This window comes from Pongo pygmaeus, chromosome 1, assembly GCF_028885625.2.
Source record: "Pongo pygmaeus isolate AG05252 chromosome 1, NHGRI_mPonPyg2-v2.0_pri, whole genome shotgun sequence".
In the NCBI taxonomy this organism is placed as follows: domain Eukaryota; kingdom Metazoa; phylum Chordata; class Mammalia; order Primates; family Hominidae; genus Pongo; species Pongo pygmaeus.
The window spans coordinates 107,302,881-107,323,319 of NC_072373.2; the positions used below are offsets into that span (position 1 = coordinate 107,302,881).

At 40.9% G+C, this 20,439-nt stretch overlaps 1 protein-coding gene and 1 long non-coding RNA gene across 4 annotated transcripts in view; one reads left to right on the top strand and one right to left on the bottom strand.

Annotated features, from left to right (window-relative positions):
* Positions 1-20,439, top strand: part of LOC129015142 (neuroblastoma breakpoint family member 11-like) — a 2,260,169-nt gene that overhangs the window by 353,738 nt on the left and 1,885,992 nt on the right.
* On the bottom strand, positions 8,135-18,621 carry LOC134737561 (uncharacterized). Of its 3 annotated transcripts, none has more exons than XR_010126180.1 (3): positions 18,441-18,621; positions 10,258-10,319; positions 9,407-9,478 (listed from the first exon to the last, which is right to left on the bottom strand). It is a non-coding gene; the product is annotated as an uncharacterized LOC134737561 (long non-coding RNA). The 3 variants fall into 3 exon arrangements; XR_010126178.1 differs by having other exon boundaries at positions 9,416-9,566; XR_010126179.1 differs by having other exon boundaries at positions 8,135-10,319.

A 20,439-nucleotide genomic window follows, 5' to 3' on the forward strand; every position in this document is an offset into this window, starting at 1 on the left:
TCTCTGGTGGCATCAAAACACATAAGATTTTGCAGACCATACAGCTTTCTCTTGTCATTAGAGTGGAACAACTGTCTCTTGCAGCTTTCTACGTCTTCAACAACTGTAGAATCTATTTTATAAATTCTTTATTTTCTCTATTTCTACACTAATTTCTCCTCAGGATAGTACACAAATTCTGTTAGCTGATCACTTCTTTTGAGGCTATGAGATAGAAATAATGAGCACCTTGAAGATCCCAGCGAAGGAGCATATTCATTTGGTGCTCAAGGGAAACCTGGACCCACACCTGTACTGAAACTCACAACTGTCACCCGCAGCTCTAGTTAAATTTTTTTTTTTTTTTTTTTTTTTTGAGACGGAGTCTCACTCTGTCACCCAGGCTGGAGTACAGTGGCACGATTTAGGCTCACCGCAAGCTCCACCTCCCAGGTTCACGCCAGCTCTAGTTAAATTTTTACAACGAGACTCCTTCTTCTCAATCAGCATACTAGTCTTAAAACAAGTTTGAGATAGGGACTATCTTAAAATAAGCTTCCCAAGAGGCTAAAATTTGCTGGGACTCCAGTTTGTGGTCAAATGCGGACCAGCAGAGTACAGACAACATTGTTGGCCCAGGAGAAGGCAACAATACAGGGAGATGCCACATTTTTTATCAACCTCAGAACAGTTATCTCAATGAATATTCAAATTGGTGATTGAAGTATTTTTTTCTCCAAGCAGATGATAGGCAAAATTGGAAAAGTTGCCTTGGTTGTATACATGATTGTGTGCTCAGACTGAATTTGAGGGTACACAGGTGCAGCCTCCAGCAGAAAAGATTCTAAGGACAGGATGTGGGTAGAGGATGCAATTATGGAACTTGATATTTTTCCCACCTTCCTTTTCTTTCTTCCTGTTTTGACTGGTCTTGTAATCCTAGCCCCATGCATCAACATACATACAACTAAGAGAGGCAATATCAATGCAAAAGACACAATATCTATACAATGAAATCAGATGGTGCCTATTGCTAAAGGTCCTTTAACTTCACATCATGTAGCCCAGTTAGGTGAATACCACCCACCTACCAAGGGTATTAGTCAGCTCAGGCTGCCACAGAAAGATAACAAAGGTTGGGTGACTTAACAATAGACATTCTCTCAGAGTTCTGGGGGCCAGAAGTTCTCCTTGAGTCTTTTGTGAGCTTAGATGTGCTGGCAGGATTGGTTTCTGGGGAGGCCTCTCTTCCTGGCTTGCAGAAAGCCACTTTCGTGCTATGTCCTCCCATAGTCTTTCCTCAGTGGCTGCGTGGAGAGAGATTCTTTGATGCCCTTCCTCTTCCTATATGGACACCATTCCTACCAGATGAGGACCCCACTTGTATGACCTCATTAACATTAATTACCACATTAAAAATCCTACCTCAAAATACAGTCAACTTGGAGGTTAAGCTTTCAACATATGAATTCACAGGGAAACACTTCAGTCTATAACATCAAGCAATACAGATGATCCTAAGATCCTCTACCGATTAAATCCTGTGACATTTGCCTGGTGGTGCGGCCAGAAATAAGCTGTTACCAAGGCTGCTATTATTGTTAATTCTATTATTAGGAAAGCACACCTGAGCTGGTTTGCATGCCATATAGGAAAGAGTGCAGATCAAACAGGTATGAAATAAAAATAGGGGAAAATGGTAGCAAACAAAACAGTGCTCTTAAATGAGTCATGAATTTAGGAAGGACTGAAATTATGCAATTTCAAGAAAATCCTATAGTCTTTATCAGGAGAATGACTTACCAAGGTTCCTAAACTAGGGAGAAAAGGGTGGTATGGATTAAGGTCCACACCTGACTGTTCGGGATAACGTAAGTTCTTGGCTAATCAGCTATATGGTGTGAGAGACAGATCAGCACTCAAAGAAAATTCTAAGATTTCTGGATTGAGTGCATGTAAGGACGGAGTTTCCATCAACTGAGGTGAGAAAACTGCAGGTGTGGTAGGTTGCAGGAGGAAGAAGAGAGATCAGTTCCAGGCCTCAAAGCCTTGCTTGAAAGAGGTTTCCATTCCCCCATCTCCATTTCTGCATCCCCTTGAGTCTTTTGTGAGGCTGGATGCAGAGGTGTCGGTGCTTGGCCACTTCTCCCCCTGGGCATCTCTCCTCTCACCTCCTCCGACAGCCACATCCATGGCCTTATGTCTGATGACCATCTCCCAGCAAGATGTCATTTTACAAAGGTGATCTCAAAATCAGCTGGGTGAGGTCACCCACTCCTTGATTTGTGTGGCCTTGGTGGGCCCCAGGACCACTTCACTGCTTCTCAGGGGAGTAGGTCTTTTGTATGGAACTCTTCATCTGAAGGACGCAGGGAGGAAATGGCATGTGGGGAGGGAAGGGAGGGCTGCACCAGGGAGCCTACGTGAGCAGATCTAGGCTCTCAATGCAAAGAACATTTAACACCTGAGAGGTTCTACTCAGTTACTATTGTTAACTTAGGATCTCATTAACGAAAATGGTATAGAAATTTGTTTTCTCCTTGGTTACATGTGCACCTACATAATACCATGGTTTCTGCCTCTTGGCTTAGAAACCTACAATATTTAATATCTCTCTAGCCCTTTATGGAAAAACGTTTGCTGAACTCTGCAGAGAACAATGCCACATGCTTTACAGAAAGGGACACTCAGGAATCTCTTTTGCTAATTTTTTTGTGTTGGATGTTTTTTCTGGCAAACAATAAATTCCCTTTCTTGGCTTGTAATGATTAGTCTCCGGATGGTTGTCATCTGCAATGAAACACTACATACGGAAACCTCAAAGTAGAAAAATCCTAGAAGAAAACCTAGGAAATACCATTCTTAACATCACCCTTGGCAAAGAATTTATGGCCATTCTTAACATCACCCTTGGCAAAGAACCCCCAAAAGCAGCTATAACAAAATAAAAAATTGACAACTGGAACCTAATTCAACTAAAGAGGTTCTGCACAGCAAAAGAAATTATCAACAGAGTAAACAGACCACATACAGAATCGAGAAAATATTCACAATCTGTGCATCTGACAGATGTCTAATGTCCAGAATCTATAAGAAACTTTGAAAAAGCAACAAGAAGACAAACCCCAAATAATCCCACTAAAAAGTGGGCAAAGAGACATCAACAGGCACTTCACAAAAGAAGACACACAAGCAGCCAGCAAATATAGGAAAAAATGCTCATCATCACTAATCATCAGAGAAATGCAGATAGAAACTCCAATGAGATACCATCTCACACCAGTCAGAATGGCCATTATTAAAAAGTCAGAAACAGATGCCGATGAGGCTGTGGAGAAAAGGCTTATACACCTTTGCAGTGAATGTAAATTAGTGCAGTCACTGTGGAAAGCAGTTTGGAGTTTTCTCATAGAACTTACAACAGAGCTGCTATTCAACCAGTAATCTCATTACTGGGTATATACCCAAAGGAGTATAGATCATGATAACAAAAAGACACGAGCACTAGTATGTTCATCTCCAGGCTATTGACAATAGCAAAGCATGGAATCAATCTAGGTGCCCAACAACGGTGGATTAAAGAAAGAAAATGTGGTATATACACAACATGGAATGCTACACACCCATAAAAAAGAATGAAATCACATCCTTTGCAACAACGTGGATAGAGCAGGAGGCTATAATCCGGAGGAAACTAACGCAGGAACAGAAAACAAAATACAGAATGTTCTCACTTAGAAGTGGCAGCTAAATAGTAAGCTCACACAGACATAAACAGAGGAACAGTAGACACTGTGGACTATCAGGAGGGGGAGAGGAAGGAAGAGGGAGTGGGTTGAAAAACTAGCTATTGGGTACTATGCCCACTACTACCTGGGTCCAATATACCCATGTAACAATCCTACACATGTGCCCCTGGTATCTAAAATAATGGTGACATTTAAACAAGAACAAAATCATATTTTACTAAAAATAATTAATACACAGAAAGTATGACAGACATGGATTTAAATGTTTTAAATATTACAAATAAATAAAAGATAATATTGAGATAGAAAATTGTACTAAATCTGAGCTTGGAAACAACTTTTGTGATCTGTAGTGATCACCAGCCACTTCTGGGAGTACAGCAGCATTCCTGATACAATGTTGATAGACTACCATAAATGTGAAAGTTCCTCTGGGAAGCCTAAGAAGATGTTTTTCCATTTTCAATGAAGCCAAATAACCTTAAATCATTTTCATAAGAAACTGATTGTCTGTACCCAGACATTAATCTTTTGTATTCAGTTGAACAAATGATTATCAATGACTCTTTATGGTTTCTACCAAGACAGAAATATGTGAATTTGCTTACATAAGAACTTCTTTTCTGGAAAGGATTGGATTTGATTATAGGCTTACAGGATTGAATTAAACCTTTGATGAAGTTTTCATGAAGAAATTGGGGTGAGACTTTTTGAGGCTTTGACTACATGAATATGAAAAATGAGTCTGTGCACACATAAAACTGGGCATCAGATTAAGAGAAAGCACGAAATTGGAGAAAGTACATGTAACATGAGAAAACCTGATTAGTATCTAGAATAAGTATTTCAAACTCCAACAAATCAATAAAACCCAAGGTTATGTCCAACCAAGCTGAATTTTAATAGTTAGAGATGCTGGGTGACCTGATTCACTGGTGAAGCAATTTTGTCTTGACATATGCAGAGGCTCCAGAAGCCAGAAGAATCCCACGTTGTTTTACTGCTCCTCTGCTGGTGTTAATCCCTAAAGGCAAACAGATTTAGGGCTGATTTTCATCGGGGGAGGCAGTGACATCACAGATTCCATAAGCACAATGTGCATTGATGGATGTGGCCTTGAAAACTCCTGAGACTTCTTCCACATCTCCTGAAAGACAGGAATGCATCTCACTTACCCCTGCCTGCAGAAGTATACTGATTCCAGCAAGTCCCAAAGACTCAAGAGCATGAGAAGAACCCGAAACCTGTTATCCAAAACCTAATATGACAATTCTCTTTCTTTTAGCAGTTTTAGGATTGCTAGCATTTCTGGCACTAGCCATTAGAAAAGTATAGAGACTTGGTGAGGGTATGAATGAGCTTCTCTTAGGATCTTTCTTTTGACATCTTTTCAGGGTTCAGGATGTAACTGTGTGTTTGTTTTGTAATTTGGTACCTGGCAATAATTTCCACATGACATCAAGTAAGTATTTCTCTCTTACACACACACACACACACACAAATAACAGTTTGCTATGAAAAGGGCAAAATAAATCCCTACTAATTGAAACAATTTCTCTCACCTGCAGAGAAAACAAAGGGGAAGAAAATATCCAATAATCATTATGAGAAAATATCCTGGGCCTTAAAGACATACAGTGTCCTAATGAATGGCTTGATGAAATGCTTAACCCATGGAAGCAAAAAATGAAGCACACTGCGGTACATCATCCTGGAATGCCAGAACTCTAGGCATAAGCAAAAGATCCTGAGAGCTTCTAGAGGGGTGGGGGGAAAACTCCACAGAAAAGGTTAGGTCTCAGAATGTCACTGAAATACTTCATAACATTAAAACTAGAAAAAACAATCTGAGCACACTACTGTTAGGATAAATTTTTTTCCACCATGAAACTTGCAAACGTGTGATGCATGCTAGACACAAGTACTTACATTAAAATGAAAGAGAAAACCACTAGGAAAACCTGATATCTGAGAAACTGGAGATCCAGAATGATAGAGGAGGCAAGGGAAGCCCCAGGATGGCAGCTACGCAGTTGGCCTTGTGACCAGTCAGAAGTAGGGTGAGCAGAGGGATGCAGGACCTCATGTGGGGAGCGTCCAGAGAACAACTACCAGTACAATGGAGAATTTATATGACATTTATTGATGGCTTGAAGAAAAAATCAGAAATTACAACCAGACTTGTAAAGCGCTTAAAAGCCATCACTCCCACTCCCACCAGAAAAAAGCTGAACAAATCGAACATCAATAACTCTACTTATATGCAACAGAAGATGGAGGTCCTAAGACATGCCAACCCTATGAAACCTGGAGCCATGGGCAAATACAGATAATCACAACTTACCTGGATCAGCAACCGCTACTGGAGCCAGCATTGGGTAGATATACTTCAAAGGGAACTGGCTAATTGCTGGAGCTGACAGCAACCTAGCCTAAGAGGTAAAAACTCCTGGGGGCCTAACTAGTGGGAGCCTCCCATACCTTCATGAGTTTTGTCTCCAGAAGACTTAGGGTGACAACTGGAGAAAACTTCTTACATGCTTCTGGAGGGGAAGGAGAGGTAACTGTTGAATAATATGCCCGGTGCAGAACAGCAAATATTGCAGAACAGCAAATGTTGCTGCCTGATCCTTTCTCTGGAAGCTTCATCTCAGAGGGGCACCCGGCTGTATGAGGTGTTAGTCGGCCCCTACTGGGAGGCGTCTCCCAGTTAGCCTAATCGGGGGTCACGGACCAACTTGATGAGGCAGTCTGTCCATTCTCAGATCTCAAACTCTGTGCTGGGAGAACCACTGCTCTCTTCAAAGCTGTCAGACAGGGACGTTTAAGTCTGCAGAAGTTTCTGCTGCCTTTTGTTCAGCTATGCCCTGTCCCCAGAAGGTGGAGTCTACAGAGGCAGGCACACCTCGTTGAGCTGCGGTGGGCTCCACCCAGTTCAAGCTTCATAAAGAAGAAAATGCAAAGGCAATTAACAGTGTCATCAGCAACATCCTTTCAAGAGAAATATCAGTTTCAGAGGGCTGTTTCTTACTGTTCCTTCCTTAGTACAGATGGCAGGCATCACGAAACAAAGAGCCATTCAGTAAAAGCTACCCTACAGGGAATGAATACCATTCAGACTAGATATATTGACAACTTTTCGCTCCTCTAGGTTAACCTACTTTAGAGCATTTAGAGAAGGAAACAAGCTGGACATCCTGCAGGCAATACTACATAGTATTTCAGCTAAGCTTCTGAAAGATTTTGGGAGGCAGTGGGTTTGAAATAACAAGTATTACTTTACTTGGCAGTAGGGACTGCCTATTAAAAGTGAACCACATGTTTTAACTAGTCTTTTGAGCTGAGAGTAAAGTGATATTCTCTTGGAAAAATTAAGGATCCCAACAAGATTACACAGTTGAATAGGAAGTCATACAAAAGGTGAGTCAAAGGAATATTCTGGGCAAGATTCTCTTTTCAAAACGATTCTGAGTCCAGTCCAATGGACAGTTATACATCATCAAGGTTCACATTTGTGTTCCATAACTGGGTGAAACATTAGCATGAAAAAACAGGTATAACTGAAGACATGTCTCAGACTGAACAAACCCAATCCTCTATATAGCACACAAAGAAAAACCAGATTTTAGCAATGCTACTTCTTATCCTCTTTAATTAATTAAGAAATTTAAGAAATATATACCAAAGTATAACTGATGTTTCTTACTATATGGGTTATTAACTATAAGTTAAAAGTTGGGGGACATCATCTACCTACCAAAAACAGTAACTATAGCTTTGGAATATCTGAATCCTCTGTATCAATATTTAGATGAGTAGTTGGCAAACTATAGCCTGGCAGCCACCTGCTTTTACAAATTAAGTTTACTGGAGCATGGCCATGCTCGTTTGTTTATATATTGCCTATGACTGCTTTTGCTCTACAACAGCAGAGCTGAGTACTTGTGATAGAAACCTTCTGGTCCACAGAAGCCTAAAATATTTACTATCTGGCCCTTTACAGAAGAAAGTCTGCCAACCTCTGCTTAAATAGCAGTGAAAGATGCAGGTTGTGATCATAAAATGTAATAACCATTATGTAAAATAATACTTGTCTATTCTCTATAGTCAAAGGATCTATATCTAGCTCATCCAAAAAAAGGTTTGGATTATTAAAGTTTAAAAGCAGGAGAATCAGAACATACTTCTATTTTACCATAACACATGTTATTCATTGTTCTATCAAGAGACCATTATTACCAACTCTGATTCTCCCTCTCTCTCTTTTTTTAAGAGATGGGGTCTCACTGTCTTGTCCAATGATCACAGCTCACTGCACATCCTCAAACTCCTGGGCTCAAGGGATCCTCCTGCTTCAGGCTCTAGGGTAGCTGGGACTACAGGCGTGTACTACCACACTCTGCTAATTTTTCTTATTTTTTTGTAGAAACAGGTTCTCACTTCGTTGCCCAGGCTGGTCTTGAATCCCTGCACTTAAGTGATCCTCCTGCCTCAGCCTCCCAAAGTGCTGGGATTATAGGCGTGAGCCACTGTGTCTGGTCCCTCTCTCTTTTTTTAACCTTTCAATGTTTTGTGATTAACCATTTGTACAGTAAGTTTTTCTTTTTAAATTTTGTTTTCAACTCTGATTATCAAAGGATTTGAGAGTACAGTCTCTCTACAAGTCTCAAGTACCAGGGGTCTATAATGAACTCACCTTGGCACTGGGTCCTAACTTTAGAGTGAAAGACTACTTTACTTTTAAAAGGTTTTTCCAGGTGGTGATAAAAAAAGTACAACAAAAGTCTGCGTAGCATAGTTGATGAACGCTACATATAAATGCTGGCCTAAAAAAATACTCAAGCTTGCAGATTAAGAAGCAAGAAATATTTTGGATAGGCTGTCTAATAAACTAACAGGTCTATTATTTGGAGGGGAATGAAGAGTTACTTTAAAAAAGTGTTTTAAGAAACACTTTAAATTCAACCAAACTTGACCATGACTGTAAAATCAGTAAAAGTAACTAAGTTAAGTAAGAACTGGAGTTCAGTCTTCAGAGAGATCATTAAGTAGCTCTGAGGAATTCTAATCTTTTCAGGTAGAGATTTTCAATCAGTAGAACAATGTGAAGGGCTGTTACTGGGATTCAGTCAGTGAGCAGTCCTGAGAAAATAAAGCTTCTAGGAGTGAAGCCTAGACTGCAGCTTCACAGCCTCACTCCAAAGAGTTCTTCAGAGTTAATGGTCAGATCTTTTTTTTCCTGGCATCTCATAATCTTTGTCAAACCAGCTATTAGGTGGCTGTGACCCATATCTGCTGTGATCATTGTAGTTACTGAGACTAAACTATTAACAGTGTTTTTTTGTTTTTTTTTTCAGTTATGAGATCCAGGTAGATTTTCCACCGTAAAGAATGTAGCACAGAACTCGTCAAGAGGAGTTTTCAGTACTCTTACTCACCCGCAATTCAATACTCCCAAGATTTCAAAGATGATGAGCTCAAACATGATGCAAGAAAATGCAAATATCACGGAGAAGATCACCTGTACAACATACTGACGTTACCTGTTAAAAGCCAAATAGAGACTTGAAGTTATTTCCTTGTTTAAAAACTGAACTGATAACCTCCTTCTGGTTACAAGTCAGAAACTTATTTTGAGGAAATTCTCAAGTCACTGGAAGTAGGGCCACAACAACAACTTGCCTGGAGCTGAAGAAAAAGATCAAAGTAGGTGGCACTTCTGAATCCTGAGTCACTATTACCAGCATCCTCTTGTGGAAGAAGAATTTTGAGGACAAGAAGATGAAGTGACACGGTCATAGGTAGCACTTAGAATTCCTGACGCACACTGACAAAAAACTGACAGATTTGTATATAATGGTTAATGTTTAAAGGGGTTCTTCAACACTCTGCAGATCCTGGATCAGTTCTGGAACCTCCCCTGGGAGGCCTTAAAGTATTGGGCAGAAGAAAATCTCCAGAATCCCAGGCTCTTTCAGACAATAAACTCCCTGGGAAAGTTTAATGGAGAACATCCTAGAAATGACCCAAATGTAGACTAAAACCACTGATCTTATTACTAATTAGGAGAACTAATTAGGAAATGTCGAGTCTAGGGTGGTGATCTTCTGAATCCAAAGCTTAAGATAAAAACAACACCAGCCTTGGGATTTTGGTTTTAACTTAAAATATAAGACTCGCAATTCAGGGCCAGATAGACAAATGAAAGGGAACATTTGTGAGACATTATGAATTAAATTATCTCCTACAGAATAACTATTTGCTATTGGTGCATATCCTGATATGACTAAGGCATGACATTCCTTGCTCCTAACTTCTGGGCTATATTTGACTCGCCTTTTTCCCCCCTTTTAAATCAATTAAGCCTAATTATATTCTCCAATCTAATAGTTATATAGTACTTATTTGGTAAAAGCTTCCTATCTTGGAAATGAACATAATGTTTCTTTAATGGAGGCATTTTTCTTGTCCCATTTTAAAACAATCTAAATTCATATAGTGTAAGTATGACAAAATGATTTATTCTCACCTCATAGTCCTTAAACAACTGGCGCATAAAGAAAAGCCACCCAAATCCAAAAAAAACAGTATCTGGGGGAGAAAGAAAATAGAATGTCAATATATATTTTCTTTTCAGAAATGTTTTATAGAAACTCTTTTATGATAAAAGGTCTGCTAACCAGACGGTTAACTTGTTTCAGGGATTAAAGACAAGATCCACTCTTATAAGACCTACTTATTAAAGCTCATGACATTGGAAATAAATGTTTAAATGCTCTTGGATTTTTGAAGTTATCCATGTTACAGAGTGTGCTTTAAGTAAGACAAAAATGGAAGTATATATTTTCCCATAATCTTACGATAATCATTATATGAGCCAGAGAAGTTCGCAAATAGAAAAGGAGTCAGTGGCCAAGCGTGGTGGCTCACACTTTTAATCCCAGCACTTTGGGAGGACAAGGTGGGCAGGAGTTCGAACACCTGAGGCCAGGAGTTCGAGACCAGTCTGGCCACCATGGCGAAGCCCCCTCTCTACTGAAAATACAAAAATTAGCTGGGTATGGGCACCTGTAATCCCAGCTACTCCGGAGGCTGAGGCATGAGAATCCCTTGAATCTGGGAGGCGGAGGTTGCAGAGAGCCAATATTGCGCCACTGCATTCCAGCCTGGGTGATAAGAGTGAGACTCAGTCTCAAAAAAAAAGTAGTCAGAGTGAGACTTGCTTCTTATGGATGATTCCTGACTGCAAGTATTTTAAAAAAATACCAGCCTGGCCAACATGGCAAAAACCCATCTCTACAAAACATACACACACATAAAAATTAGCTGGGGGTGGTGGGGCGTGCCTGTAGTCCCAGCTACCTGGGAGGCTGAGGTGGGAAGATCACCTGAGCCTAGGAAGTTGAGGCTGCAGTGAGCCATGATTGCACCACTGCGCTCCAGCCTGGGCAACAGAGTGAGACCCTGTCTCAAAAAATAAATAAAAATAAATTAATTTTAAAAACAAAAACTTCAGGGGAGAGGAGTTGAGACCAAAATTAGAGGAGTAGTAGAAAGACTAATATTTTTTATATCTGTTTCCTTCAGAGAGTTTTCTTAGCTTCTCCACCATCCTGCCTAATCTACATAAAGTGGTTTTCATCTCAGTGTAAAGCCGAGAGATTGCAGGATCCCTCTTTCGTCAGTTTTGTTTCAAACTGGCAGAGACCGTAGCCACATGACAGCTGACAAAGCTGGTCTGTAGTAAACAGAATTTTCTATACATAGACACACACTGACACAACTACTCTTTTCTTCTTAAACTGGCTAGGACCTTTATGAATAAAATGATTTTATGTCTTTCTAGGGACTACTTTACTGAGCAAGTGTAAACTCAGTAGTTTAGCACAGACTACTTTAGCTTCTTATGCCCCTGCTGCCTAGCAAACTCACGTGTTCAGCCCCCTGGAACTTCCTTTGGTTCTTTAGATCCATATTCTTTCACATCGAGATCTCTGTAGATGTCCTCTGACAGGAACTTCTCTCCAGCCCTCTCGAGTTACGCTATTTACTCCCTCTGGAAGGCCCTCTCTGCCCTCCCAAATGCAGATAAATTGCTCTTTTTATATAATCCTATTTTATATTGTACTTCCCTCATCAAAGTGCTTACCATACAGTTTTGTAATGCCTGATTTAAATATTTTTTGACATTAGATTATAAGCTCTATGAGGACAAAAACCATGTTTGTCTTGTAATTTTTGTATCCTTGGCATCCAGCACAAAGCCTGGTACATAGCAGGCTCTCCATAAGTGCCTGCTGAATGGCTAAGTCGTCTACATAAAAGATGGTTTATTCTTCAGCATTCAATCTTAAATTTTCTGTAATAACTACTATGTGCTATGCTAGGTGCAGAGGATACAAAGATGAGTAGGATGGTTACTATCCTCTAGGAGATCACAATATAGTGAAGACAATACATAAATAACATAATATGGATATGCAATGATAGAAATACATACATGATATTGTAAAACAATATGAAAGAGGGGGTTAGGCCAGATTTTCTGGAGAAGATAATGCCTGAGCTAAAGGAAGTTTTAATTTGCGGTTAAAACCTGATATTGTGTGGAAATATTGGGATTATGTGCATTTTTCTAGAGTGGTTTCAAGGTATTCATCACACACTCAAAGGTTTCCACCACCCCTAACATATTAAAAACCACCCTCTCAAAGGATGAATAAGAATCAAGTAGGGAGGCTGGACACAGTGGCTCATGCCTGTAATCCCAGCACTTTGGGAGGGAAAGGCGGGTGGATCACTTGAGCCCAGGAGTTCGAGAACAGCTTGGGCAATGTGGTGAAACCCCATCTCTACAAAAAATACAAAAATTAGCTAGGTGTGGTGGTGCGTGCCTGTAGTTCTAGCTTATGGGGAGGCTGAGGTGGAAGGGCCACCTGAGCCTGGCAGGTGAAGGCTACAGTGAGCACATCACTGCATTTCAGCCTGGGTGACAGAGCGAAACCCTGTCTCAAAACAAAACAAATGAACAAAAAAACGAATTAGGTAGCGTAAAAATAGGTGGTAGGGATAGGAGGACAGGGCTTTCCAGATAGCAAAGGGCATGAGTAAAGGCACAGAGTGAATAACATGGTATATGCCAGGAACTGCACTTGGTGCCGCTAGAAGATGAAATTCAAAGAAGGAAGAGGTTAAAAATGAGGCTAGACAGGAGGAGTGGATGTCCAATCACTGAGAGCTTTGAAGGCCACCCTAAGGAGCTTAGATTATAGTCTGTAGGTGGTGAGGGTTATTTAAGCAGGGAAATGGTATGGTCTCATTTGTTTTATATTATATAGAGCAGTATGGTGGCTGTGTGGAAGACACATTTGAAGGAAACAACATTGTAGGAAGAGAAACATTATAGAAATGTGTTATGGGAGTTCAGATGAAAGATGATAAAGCCCTGAATTAAGACATTTGGTGACAGAAGAGGAGACAACAGATTTGAGAACTACTTAGAAGGTAAAATCAGCAGGGAGAATTCAAGGATGACTAGTTTGGAATACAGGATGAATAGTGAAACTACCCAATTTATATAAAGAATATTGGAGAAAGAAGAGGTTTAGGAAAGGGGGCAGAAGATGGGGAAAATGATGAGCTCATTTTTGAATACACTAAGGGCCTGAGGGACAGCCAGCAAGATGGGTCAAGATACGCAGCAAGCATCTGAATAAAAGACAGATTGCGAAGACACGTCTAAGATATACCTATGAGTTGAAACCATCAAAGTACATGAGATCACCCGGGAATAGTATCTAGAGTAAGGAGAGCAATGTGCCAAGAAGAAAACACTAGAGGATAAGGAAAACAGTTTGAATTGTGAGGTAGAGGCAGGAACCAGATTGTAGCAGATCAGAATGAATGGGAGCCAAAGCAGTGGGGATAGTAAATGCAAATTACTCTAGGGAGAGCCAGGAATGAGAAAAAAAGAAAACGTTAGCTAATAGGCTAGAGAAGAATGTGGAATAAAGGGAAAGTTTATTGGCCAAGGGAAAAGAAAGCAGTGAAATAAGGAGAAAAAGATAAGAAGGATGATGGAATGCTAGAGGATGAACCGATAATACTATTAATTAATTATTATTATTAGATAACTTTTACTGAGCATTTACTATATTCCAGGCTCTCTAAGTAGTACTCAGCATTATAATCTTATAAAAATCATTAAAAACCCAGTAATATAGGTTTGATTGTCCTATTTTCACAGAGAAAGATGAGGTTTACAGAAGTTAATCAACTTATAGTGTCAGAATCAAGACTGAACTCAAGCCTGTTTGACTCCAAAATCTTTTTTTGTTTTTATTTTTTTAATATTATTTTTTCAGCTCTTATTGAGTCTGTCTGTCTAGAAAACCTGTGCTCTTAACCACTTCAAAATAAGCTACTCTAAGATCAAAGGCAAGTAAAATGGCCTTAAACTGGAGTAGGGGAACCCCATTTTCTGAAATGGAAGGAAAGGAGGAAAGAATGGTTGTGAACACAGATAACTTTTTAGATTAAAATGCAGAAAGTATTCATAGTAGGAGATCATACCTTCTGGCTTCACTTTTGTTGAGTAAGTACGAGGCAAGGTTATCTGCTAAGAGTAAGAGAGGTGAGTATAGAAAAGGGAGCTTTGAGGAGAGTGACAAAGATTCAGAGAAACTTTGAGGGGAATGGAACAAGTAGCTGATTAAGGTCAAGAAAAGGAATAATTCAGTGAGCTGAGGGTTAAACTCATGGCGTTGGCAAACTACACGGCTGTGTGATTTTCTACAGTAGCCTTCAGGCCTCTGTATTAGTAGTAAACAAACTATAGCAGTGATCCAAGTGTAGACTTATATATAGGAAGGTAAACGAATAAGAGGGTATAAGAAAGTAAGTTGGATCCAAGCATCTAGATCAAGCAGAAAAGGAAAGGGTCAAATAGATTAGGAGAAAATGTCCAGGATATCCTTTGGCTATTATAAATAGTTACCAGTGGAGACAGATGTAAATTCAGAGTTTAGAGACCATATTTATATGACTTATGAAGCCACGACTGAAGACAGAGAAGTTGGGCAGTTAGGACTGAGAATGGTATGTATAGTGGAAATGGACGATTTAAAAAAAAAAAATCACCAAGAGTGCTGTGAAATGGAACTTTAGACATGGAAAACAAGCAAAAAATTTAAGTTTATATGGTGGGGAGGGGAATGGAAGAAAAGAGAAACAGATATATACCTTTAATATTTCATTGTGGCCTCCTTTCACATTGACAAAGAAAGCTTAAAAAGACTTTCAGAACAAAATTATGTCCTTTTCAGCAACATAGATGCAGCTAGAGGCCATCATCCTAAGCAAATTAACGCAAGAACAGAAAACCAAATACCACATGTTCTCATTTCTAAGTGGGAGCTAAATATTGGGTACTCACCAACATAAAGATGGCGAAAACAGAAACTGGAGACTACCCGTGGGCAGGGGAGGGGAGAAGGGGGAAGGGTTGAAAAACTAATTATTGAGTACTATGCTCAGTACCTGGGTGACCGGATCATTTGTACCCCAAACCTCAGCTCTCACAATATACCCAGCACAAGTACCAAATCTAAAATAAAATAAAAGTTGAAAAAAAAAAAGACTTTTAAACTACACACATACACAAAAGTAGCTGGAGAATTCATTACATCCAAGATAAATACAAATTCTGGCAAGATTATAGAGGATCCAAAAAGAATGCAAAAGCAAAATGCAATTTCAAATAGCTTTGCAAATAAAATGGAAGGCGCATAGCTTCTTATTAAAAACGAGACAATACTTTCAGAATTGTACACAGTAGAGTCTTGACCTTAGGACTTAAGAGTGTACTCTGGAACTGCTAAGTCTTATGACGGTATAGAGGGCTCAAAACACGAGTTAGATAACAGTTGCTTTTATAAAAGTGACTTCTGGGTTGAAAATTAGCTACTGTTAAAAAAAAAAAGATGGCCATCAGCAGGATAGTTATTAAAGAATTAACTATAAAAGACATCTTTCTTGGATCATTTATTCACCCTTCTAATCATTTAACAAATATTTATTGTGCCTAATATGTGCCAGGTCCAAGTGATAGAATGGCAAACAAGAGAGCGTGAATGCTACTCTCAAGGAGTTTATAATCTACGGAGGAGATAAACAAGTAATTACAAAACAATGTGGTAGTGTTGTTACAGGGGAAGTAGGTGAAGGGTACTATGGCAGTAGGTATAGGGACATCTAGTCCAGTCTAGGGGAAGCTTCTTGGACGTTCAAGTTGAGTTCTGAAGGCTGAAAGGGGAGGGATATGAGGAAAAGGCCCAGAAAGAGAAAACACACTGTGTGGAAATCTGGAGGCACCATAGCATGGCCAGGTTAGGGAACTAAAAGAAGTTCAGAAAGCCTAAAGAATAAAATGGTGAAAGCCACAGCGGAAGAGAGAAGAGCCAGGGTCCCATCAATAAGGGACCTGGTAAGAGCGAGGGTCCCATCAATAATGGACCTGAAAAGTCATGTAAAGGAGTTTGAACTTCATCCTGTGCCGTGGTGAGCAAGATTCAATACGTGACCTCTGATTTCAGATTTCATTTCAAATAAACCTTTCAGTTAATACAAAACAGAAAAAATGAGGGGGAAGGGGCGCAGGGGGCAATGGTGGTATTTCCAAGGTAACCACACCTCTCTAGAGAGGTGCTTTTTATTAAACAAAAATTCACTACAATTCTACTATGTGCCCGCAACTGATCTAGATGCTGGTGAATACAGGAGAGAACAAGAACGACAGTATCTTGGACTTCATGGACAGATAACAAACATATGAACATGCAAATGAACTAAAGTAATAAATGCCAAGAAGAAAATAAAACATGGAAATGAGGAAGAAGGCAGCCGAAATGGAAAGCTACTTTGGCTGTGGGCAGGGTGTCAGGTAAAACCTTCCTAAAGTGACATTTTTACTAATACCGAAATGATGATAAAGTAGCCACATAAATATTTGAAGAGAGAACATTGCATGCAAAGGAGTCTTTGGGTCTTTCTTCCACATTTGTAAAGAGCAGGTTTAACAATTAATTATTGCATGTGGATCCATGTGTGAAGTGAAAGTCTATGATTATAAGGCATACAAAATTAGAAAGCCACTTCCTTGGTTCAATGTTATCAATTATATCCATGCTAAAAATCTTAAAGGCTGCGATGCAAAGCCAATTTTCTACTGACATTCTTATCTTTATTCTAAGTGAAAAAAAAAAAGCTAATTAAATATTGTTATTTTTCTTAAATTGGTAATAGGGCTAAAAATAACCCTGAGTTGTCACCAAGGGCAGTGGGTAGTCTTAGAAAGGTTTTAAGCATAAGAGTTACATGCCCAGGTTTTTTTACATTAATACATTTGACTACTATGCAGCCAATAAAAACAATAATTATGAAAACTATAGAAAAGGTGGTAAATTTAAAAAATGAAAAAAAAAACTATTGCATTAGGGTGATAGAATTATGGATGGCTTTTCCTTCTTTCGTAATTTCTTAAATATCGTAAAAGTTTTTGAAGAGAAAAGGACAATGCTCCGCTCTACGGAGACGAGTATTAAGATGAAGCAATACAAAAACTGAATCAAAGAACAAAAATTTAGTTCACTTTAAGCCCCAAAAGGTAACTGTTTCTGTTATTTGCCATTTGAGAGAAAGAACAAGTAAAAACAACCACAAAAAAATACCATCTTTAAATTATTGGAAAGCCGAGGGGAAAAAGGTCAATAGGTAGTCTGAGCTTCACAAATATTAACAGTTGGCCAACAATTATTTATTGAATGCCTGCACTTGGAAGTGGGGATACAGCTATGAACAAGGCAGGATTTCAAAAAACAAAATCATAAACACATACATAAATGATGCCAGTGCTATGATAAATGCTAGGAAGAAACAATAATTAACAATGGATTACATGGTAAAAGCAAGAGGTTCACTAGACAAAGCTTCTACCGAGCAGAGACAGTGTCTTACATGTTTGTACGCTCAGAGCTTTATATAATGGTCGATAAATGTTGACTGTACAAACAAATGAAAGTGGCCAATGGAGAAGAAATGAGGGTCAGAAAAACATCCGAAAAGGGTGGGTAAGTAAGCAGAGGATAAAAGATGAGGTGTCAGTGCAAAAACGAAATCTTAACTTTAAAGCATAGGTATAACCTTATATTAATACTTTGAAGCAGCAAATTTCTCCACACCTGGATGCAGGACTTGACATCTAACAGCAAAGCCTGCACCGACCTGTCCTCAGTATGCAGCCCTGATTGGCGGGTCGCACACCCCGCGCCCGCAACCACACAGGCTTCCCCAGTTCAGGGTCAGCGGCGCAGCCCAGACAGAAGCTTCGGGGAGCTCCGAGGACCGTCGCCTTAGCTGGCGGCGCCGGCTCTTAGCGTGGAAGCCGGCGGACCCCTTCCAAAAGTGGACTGAAATTCCAGGGATGGATGCCGGGTGGGGCCGCGGACGGCCGCAGGCCAGCCTCCTGACGGCCGGGGCTGAGGGAACCGGACGCAGCAAATCGCACACCCTCTTCGCGCTCTGGGTCTGAGAGAGAGTGGCCAGGCCGCGTGAGAGAGGAGCGAGACCCCGGACCAGCCCGCACCGCGGAGGACCCGAGAGGGCTATTCGGCAAAGGGAGGCCGACGGGTGTCGGGGCGAGAGGCAGTGACTCACCTGCGAGGTAATCATGATGCTGGAGTCGATCAGGAAACTCATGGCGTGTAAGGAGGGCTCCTGCCTCCACTTCCCACTCCCCGAGGCCCCGGCACGCTGGGGACACCGGAGCCTCACACAGGATGCCTTCTCCCAGCTGCCGCAGCCGGGACTGCGGTTCTCCAGCCCGACGCCATCAAGCTGCGCCCCAGCCAGCCAATCAGCGGCTACATCCAGAGCCCCGCCTCGGGCTCGGCGTGGGTGGGGCGGAAGCTAGGCTCCAGCCGCGGAGGCCCCAGGGGCGGGGCTTATTAGGGGCGATGCTAAAAGCAGCAAGGCAAGGTAGCGTCAACATTTCTGAGGCTGAAGGAGGTAGGGCCCGAGAGCTAGGTGGTAATTCTGTTTTATAATGATCATAGCTAATAAGATAATAATGGTAATTATAGTAAGTCAGGCACTGTGTCCTAAATGTTATAACTTACTTGACTCGGCAAATATGACTGCACAAAGTGAGGGAAGACTGGAAAGTCAGATGAGACATTAACAAATATAACTAACCAAATACATTTCTGTGACAACGAAAAGCACACCGTTTGTAGCAATTTAGTGATAATATTGTACTGCATGTCAGTTAGGCCACAGGTGGAGTACTGCACTCCGTGTACCACACTTTTAAGAGATTTTACAGGCCGGGTGCAGTGGCTCACGCCTGTAATCCCAGCACTTGGGGAGGCCGAGGCGGGCGGATCACCTGAGGTTGGAAGTTCGAGACCAGCCTGACCAAATGAAAATACAAAATTAGCCGGGCCTGGTGGCGCATCCCTGTAATCCCAGCTACTAGGGAGGCTGAGGCAGGAGAATCGCTTGAACCCGGGAGGGGAGGTTGCGGTGAGCCGAGATAGCGCCATTGTCCTCCAGCCTGGGCAACAAGAGCGAAACTCCGTCTCAAAAAAAAAAAGAAAAGAAAAGAAAAAAAAGCGAGAGATTATACAAAGACATATTGGAGCTCACTCAAATGTGAGCCACCAGATAAGGACTGGTGGAAGGAGGTGAAGAAAGATGACTCAGAACATGACATCTGTCTTCATGTGAAAGAATGGGTAGAACTGATGTGGCGCTACGAGTTAGCTGTAGGGCAAAGGACTGGAAGTTAAATGAAGATAGATTTTAATTCAAACAAGGATCAGTTCTTTAAGAGTCTGAAGAAGGGTTATTTTAGGAAGTAGCTCCCTCTGCCCCCTTCCCACTTGTTGCAGTGGATCAAATATACACTGAATCACTACCTCATTCATTCAACACTCATTTCATGAAGGCTTAATGCATTGCTGTGGGGCTTACTCTGCCGCCGACCTGTGGCCTAACTAGGCTTTGTAGTTCATATAGTCTCATAGTCCTGCAAACTGGCTCCAGCCCAGGAAATCACCCTGTGTAGGAGTGGCTGCAGTCAAGCCAGGAAGACAATCCTGAGGGTACCTGACATCCAGCATCTGAGTTCAGACTACTACAGTTTGAATAAGTGACCTGCAGATTCATTACACACAAGGGAACATGTCTTCCTTTTGTTGGATTGAACTCTCTCATACCAAGCAGTCAAAACTACCTGTCAGATGTCCAATCCCTGATCCAGAATTTCAAGGAGCTGTAGAGGCAGCTCTACTATAGGAGTGTCATAAACCAGAGAACTGTGTGTCCTGGCTATATCTATTAGGGAAGCAGGTAGATTCCCACATAACAGCACCTAACTGACATTCAAGACTGTGTAGAGTGCAGAGTGCTGAAAGAGACTATCAAGGCAAGCAGTTTACCTTGGTGACTTACTGGGGTGCACAGTGGGGATCACAGTCTCAGTAAACAGGAATAGCAGAGAAAGGTGTGCAATGCCTGCTGGCCTAAGGCCTATGCAAAGCTTTGGGTGACACTATTCAGAATTCTCCCTACTGTACCACTTGTGTCCAGGTAAAGGACAGGCCTAGGTGATTCAAGGGACTGCTTTACCCCCTGATTTTGATTGAGGATTGTC